This window comes from Bubalus bubalis, chromosome 19 (genome assembly GCF_019923935.1).
Source record: "Bubalus bubalis isolate 160015118507 breed Murrah chromosome 19, NDDB_SH_1, whole genome shotgun sequence".
In the NCBI taxonomy this organism is placed as follows: domain Eukaryota; kingdom Metazoa; phylum Chordata; class Mammalia; order Artiodactyla; family Bovidae; genus Bubalus; species Bubalus bubalis.
In genome coordinates, this window is record NC_059175.1 from 69,216,253 (window position 1) to 69,223,229 (window position 6,977).

General features: G+C 52.8%; 1 non-coding gene across 1 annotated transcript; it reads right to left on the minus strand.

Annotated features, from left to right (window-relative positions):
- Window positions 1–1,656: 1,656 nt before the first annotated feature.
- Window positions 1,657–1,728, minus strand: TRNAC-GCA. The gene has a single exon. It is a non-coding gene; the product is annotated as a tRNA-Cys (tRNA).
- Window positions 1,729–6,977: the final 5,249 nt, after the last annotated feature.

Below are 6,977 nucleotides of genomic sequence, written 5' to 3' on the forward strand. Positions count from 1 at the left end.
GCAGCCCCAGGACAGGGGGACATGAACAGTGATGCGCGTCCTGGGAGGGCAGACTCAAGGTGGGCAGTGCCCTGCCCCCGAGCCTGCTTGCGATGAGGCAGAACAGCCATTCCATAGGCCCCTCCTCTGTGCCCCCCTGAAGCTCAAATACTGCAGAAAAGGATATTTATGGAAGTATTAATACATTTCTCCTGAGAAACGTAGGCTCAGCCCAGATGGGTTTCTTTCCTACTGCCACTGGGAGAATTGCCCCTTTGCTGGCCTCTGACACTGGTTGGTAATGAGACGGCTGACAAGGAAGATCCTATTAGTTTATTGATAAGGGCTGGGTGGTGTATCTTGAGGACGTGAGACTCTTCGCCAACACAGGGGCTTGTCTGCAGCAGGGTTGGACCCCAGGGTCTCCTAATGCACTGGACGAGGGCGGCCGGGGTGCAGACCAGGCCAGGGCTGGCGGCTCGCTGCCCTCAGGGGTCACAGCTGAGCCACACAAGCCCAGTCAGGTCATGTGGACAATTGAACCGCAAGGTATGTGAGGGTGACTGACTTGTCGGGTTTGCCCAGGAGCTTCTGGTTTTCCTCGCTGGAAGTCTTTGTCCCGAGAGGCCCTCTATCTGGAAAGTCTGGACTTTTGGTCGTCCGTGTATCCTGGCAAGTGTGGACTGGGTTCTTCTCATTTTCCTGAAGAAGTCTCTCTCTCTTTTCTGGGATGCATGTGTACCCAGTTGTGTCCGACTCTATGACCCCATGGACCACAGCCCACCAGGCTCCTCTGCCCATGAAATTTTCCAGGCAAGAATACTGGAGTGGGTTGCCATTTCCTACTCCCGGGCATCTTCCCAACCCAGGATCAAACTTGTGTCTCCTGCATCGGCAGGCAGACTCTTCACCACTGAGCCCCTTGTGGTGGTGGAGTTGCTGAGCTGTGTCCCACTCTTGCGACCCCATGGACTGTAGCCCGCCAGGCTCCTCCTCCCATGGGAAGCCCCTTTTGGTATAGTTGGTTGTGGATGAATGTCCATGAGAGAACTACTCTCTTAGCTCCCATAAATTAATGTTTCTTACACAGAGCTCAGGGTTTGGGTCTGGGGGTAGGAGCTCTGCCCAAGGGGAGCTTTTGCAGGTCCCAGGGCAAGCCCCTAGCAGAGGGAGAGTCAGACCCCAGGTCACTGCTCGGAGGGCGGTGGGAGGTGGGGAGAAGAGGGCTCTCCATGGGTCAGGCCCAGGCAGGTTCCTGCAGTGCCTGACACTGGGACGGCCGCAGGTTGACTGACTGATCGGAAGTCGAGATGCAGATTCAGCTTCTGCCCCTGGGAAGACGGGATGCAGGTCGGAATCAGTGCAGTGTGAATGGACAGGTGACAAGGACCTTCTGGACAGCACACGGAACTCTGCTCAGTGCTGTGTGGAGGCCCGAGTGGCACTGGAGTTTGGAGGAGAATGGATACAGGCATACGTGTGGCTGATCCCTTTGCTGTTCACCTGAAACTCTCACAGCATTGTTTGTTAGGCCGCTATAGTGAAGTGAAGTGAAGTCACTCAGTCATGTCCGACTCTTTGCGACCCCGTGGACTATAGCCCGCCAGGCTCCTCTGTCCATGGAATTCTCCAGGCAAGAATACTGGAGTGGGTTGCCGTTTCCTTCTAAAGGGAATCTTCCCAACCCAGGGATCGAACCTGGGTCTCCTGCATTGCAGGCAGACGCTTTATCCTCTGAGCCACCAGGGAAGCCCTAAGCCGCTATACTAAATACAAAATAAGAAGTTTTTTTTTTTTTTTTTTTAAAGAAGTGCAGTGTGGCCCAGAGGGAAATTCACGAATCCCAGCCCAGGTGCCTGAGTCATGCCCTGGAATGGAGAGCCGGCAAGGGCAGAAACTCTCCTGGTGTGTTTACAAAGAGCCTGAGAACATTCTGTCTTCAAGGAATTACTCTTCAGATTCTTTTATAGTTCATTAAAGAGCAGGAGAGTATGAAAAAATTTCCCCTGAAATCTGAAGTGCCCGATGAGTGGGATAAATGTTTGGCTTTATTTTGGCGGCATTGAGAGATGCCTTTGATTTCCACCGCTGGCTAATCTTTTCGTTTTCCTGAGTGCAGGTACTCTATTATAAATTAACAAGGGAAGGGAAAGCAACGGTGGGGTGTTAATTGCGTATAATTACTCGGGATGCCGAAGTATTTTACAATTGAGATAATTTGCCTGAAAGTGTTGGTATTTAGCAAAGAGAATTGATGGTAATTCCCTGATTTTCCCCCAACTGCCTGGTAATCTTTGTAACGAGGAAGTAGCAACACAGTGAGAATTCTGAACTGAAACAAAGCCATACATGAAAGTGCTTAAAATGTATCTATTTGTCTTTGTTTCAGTAGGAATCCAAAACAAAGTCACCTGATTGAGGATCAATAGAAGAGTGAGTGAGGGGAGACCCGCGTTTCTTTGAAGCAGGCAGAGGCGGGGAAATAATCCGCTCAAACAAGGGAGCCCTTTAATTCACAGGCTCCAGCACGGGAAGCCATTGTGAAGTGGGATTTGCTGGGTTTCGGGTTTTAATTTGAACCGTACAAGCAGGTGCAGCGGTGGGGCCGACGCTGTTGCCACTGCTGGCAAGGGAAATCCACATTAATCCCGCTTTCTGGGTATGATCGCAGAGGTTCTGCAGAAGCACCCCCCAACCCCCAGCCCCTTCCACTTGATTCTTCTCCTCTGCAGCTTCTCTTACCTGGGGACGTATTTTCCTAAGAGGGAAGAACAAAACAAGCAGAGGCAGGTTCAGTTATAAGTTTGCTAAACAAAACTTCACCCACAGAAATTTTCCCTTTAACCGTAAAACGACGCTGACGGTAGACACATTCGAGGAGTAACCATCGTGGAAGGTACCTGTTACTAAATCAAAGGCACTGACTGAGTGACTGTCCCCACCCAGGTGTCCAGACCCCCCGGTCTGTGCCCCAGCCCAGGGCGTGGGTAAGGGCTTTCCCTCCTGGACCAGGCTCACCGCACCCTCTCGGTTGTGACCTGGGAGTGACAGCTGACTCAGGGAGCTCGGAGTCTGTGTTGGTCCCCGTAGGAATGGATGAGGGAGGTGCTCCCCGCTCCAGTGTCCTCCTGACGGTGTCTGGACCCTCTGTGCTTCCAGCTGAGAGGCACAGAATAGGAGTGACTGAGGCAGGGTCCCCGAGCTCTGGGACCCTCCAGAGTTCCCTTTCAGCATAGCATCCACACTGACGTTCTCAGATGCTGACCCACAGCCAGGCACGGCCGGGTCCAGGGCAGGCAGAGGGTGCGGGGGCCCGGAGCCCAGAATGCAGCAAGGACCACACCCAGCAGAGCTGCGGGGGTGACAGGGCCGCGGCTGAGTGCAGCCCCCGGGCTCAGCTGACTCCCCGCCCCTCACCGGGGGCCTCTCACTGGCCAGGCCAGCGTGCCCGGCTGTGGTTGTGAGTGGTCAGCCACGCTGGTGACCGTGAAGGACTTTCTGGTTGGAGAGCCACGGGCAGAGGCTGAGAGGATGGTGGAGGGGCTGGAACGTGAGAACTAGCTGGGAGGTCTGTAGCCGAGAGAGGTGAGCCCGGTATGGCAGGAGAGAAGGCTGTAGATGGCACAGGACAAGTGAGCCAGGCCAAGGCCACCCTGCATCCCGAGGGCTGGAAGGAGCTCTGAGCCCATCTCAGCCCTGGGTGGGTGTGGGGAGGGAGAGAGGAGGAGTGTCCAGCTGTCCATCAGGGCGACAGTGAAGGTTCAGGAGAGACAGGGCTGGGGCCTCTCTTGGAGGAGGTCGGAGCCCGGTCTGATCGGAGATGCAGAGAGGACTGGCCCCAAGTGCTTTTCTGTTACTTTAGTTCTTTCCTAACCCTGTGAGCTTGGGCAGGTTACTTATATCTCTTTTGAACCATGACTTTATTTTTAAATGGAAATCAAAAAACAGCCTTTGCTCCAGCTCTGGGACTTGAGTGACATACTCTCCTGTTGCTCAGTCACTCAGTTGTGTCCAACTCTTTGCAACCCCATGGACTGCAGCACACCAGGCCTCCCTGTCCACCACCAACTCCTGGAGTTTACCCAAACCCATGTCCATTGAGTCGGTGATGCCATCCAACCATCTCATCTTCTGTCGCCCCCTTCTCCTCCCGCCTTCATTCTTTCCCAGCATCAGGGTCTTTTCCAATGAGTCAGCTCTTCCCATCTGGTGGCCAAAGTACTGGAGTTTCAGCTTCAGCATCAGCCCTTCCAGTGAATATTCATGGTTGATTTCCTTCAGGATGGACTGATTTAATCTCCTTTCTGTCGAAGGGACTCTCAAGAGTCTCCTCCAACACCACAGTTGGAAAGCATCAATTCTTCGGCACTCAGCTTTCTTTATAGTCCAGCTCTCACATCCACACATGACTACTGGAAAAACCATGGCTTTGACTAGATGGACCTTTGTCAGCAATACTGGAGTGGGTTGCCATTTTTTTCTCCAGGGGATCTTCCTGACCATTTTCAACCAGCACTTCGTGAATGACCAGCCGAGTGTTGGCTGCCCTGTTGGTTTCTACAGGCTCTTTGATGAGTTACCTGACATGGAAATGGGCTTTGCCGGGCCGCCCATTGTGGTGTCTCGTCGCTCCTCCTGATGTCAGTGCTGAGGTTTTGCCCGCTGCACCCGCACGCCTGGAACTGAAAATGTCACACCTGCCTCAGCTCACCTGGCCACCCCTCGTCTTGGACATTGACCCTGAGACCTCTTCCTTGGAGGTGCTGGTCTTGGGCATGATACAGACCCTTCCCCTCAGGGGCCCGGGAGTGAGCGGCCACTCTTTCACTGGGGTCCTGGCCAATTGTCACCCCGGGGAGGTAAGGGCCTCGTGTAGCCTGGCCTCCTGGGGTTCACCGGAAGGGCCCTGGATCCCAAGCAGGCTTCTGGTCTCACGTTACGGGATCTCGTGTTAAACCATTCCATCTTCCTCTCTGCCTCTGCCATTTTGCTCTCTCATTTGAGGCTAATGAGACTGTGCTGTTTGGTGGTGGTTCTTCAGTCGCCAAGTCGTGTCCGGTAACTGCAGCATGCCAGGCTTCCCTGTCCTTCACCAACTCCTGGAGTTGTTCAAACTCATGTCCATCGAGTTGGTGATGCCATCCAGCCGTCTCATCCTCTGTCAACCCCTTGTCCCCTTCTGCTCTTGCCCTGAGCTTTCCCTCAGTGCTATGATTTTCCTTAAACGGGACTTGCTCTGGGGGGCCCAAGCGGCTTCCTCTCCTGCTCACAAGGGCTGGCTTTCTTCCCTGCCACTGGGCTTTGCATTTCAACCTCTCTGGGTGTCTCCTGCAAAAACGCAGCATTTCTCTGGAGCCTGCAAGCTGACTTTCTATTTCCCTAAGTTTTTTTTTTTTTTTTTTTAATCTTTCCCCTTAGTGCTGTTAAACATTCTCTTGCTAGTTTGAAGCCTGTCCTTTCACTGTGTCTGTCAATTCCCCGGGGAATCCCCGAGTGCTTAGCCTATTAAAGCTGATTGTGCATCGGCCACTGATCCGAGGGGGACCCACTGTCCATTTCCTGGCTTGGAGGGTCTGAATGCCCTGTGAATAGTTCAGTTATGCATTTGTGTCTCCTCTAAGTCAGAATAAAACAGGTTGTTTTCTTAGTAGGCTTGTGAGCACTGGGGTGGATTCTTTCCAGACTGGCTGATGATCAACCAGGAAAATGCATGAAGAGAGCTGCAGGCCCCCCACCTCGGCTTTCTCTCCAGCTGCCACATGCCCCAGCGTCCGTAAGGAGGCTGGGCTGTGTGTGCAGACCCTGGGCCAGCTCTCGAGGCACTGAGCTCCAGAGTAAGGCAGGCTGCCTGAACAGAGCGCGGTGCCCTTCCACCCGAGAGGCGCCTCTGCTGTGCGCCCACGCGGGCATCTTCCAGTGACAACCCTGACGAGTGATGGGGGCTGGAGGTCCATCTGCGCTCCACCCCTGGTTCCCGACCCTCCAAGTGGGCAGAGGGACCCCTATAGAACTGTGTACGTTCTAGCTTCTAAATCACGGTTCTCAGTTCCAGAGTTCCTGTTGAGTACAAAGAAAAGACTTTTATCCTTTCCCCTGCTAAACACTCAGCCTTCCCAATGTCTGAACCCTTTGGGGAATCTAGGACTGAAGACTGTTAAAATGGCTGAGAAATCCTGATCCCTGAGAGGTAGGTGCTGCTGGAAACCTCAATTCTGCCTGGATGGCTGATTGCCACATCTCCTCTGGTCCCCTCTCTTTTGATCTAAATCATGAAAGTCAGCCTGGCCCTGTTTTCCTGCCTCCTAGAATATCCAGGCTGTCCCTTCTTCCACTGGTTTTTATTCTTTTTTCTTTTCCCATGGTGATGTGCTTTGTGGAGAAACTCAGGAAGTTGATTTTAGCAAGGATGTACATTCAAATCCGGTTCAATCAGAAGAATCACAAGCTTTGGGGGACTCAAAAAAATTCTATATCCATTAACAGGCCAAGAATCCAATCATAGTTTTACAGACTCACTGATTTCTTTTCTCAATCCTTACAAGAAACATGAGCTTTTGACCCAGTATTTAAAGAAGAGAGTATCACAATTCAAATGTCTCTCTTCTCACCAAGTGGTCGCTGGCACCCACAGGGACAGAGGCTATCATCTAGGCCTGGTTGACGCTGGTCCAGAGGCCCACGTGCTCAGCCCTTGGTGTCGGTGAAGAGAAGACCCAGGGCGCTGTGCCAACGAAACCCAGCCCTCACGCAATGCAGATTGCATCAGTAACTCTGAGTGGGAGCTTTTCCACAGGGATATTCTGGGGTTGTGCACTCTTTCAATCCCACAAAGTCTCTCTTTTCCCCCAAATAATGGCATCCCATTTTCCAGACAAACAACCCCACAACATCCTTTGGGGACTGTGTTTGTGGTGGGCAGGGCCACCTACATCACTCACAGGGCTCAGGGGAAACTGGAATTCTGGGGACCCTGGTTCAAAAATTACTGAGAATTTCAA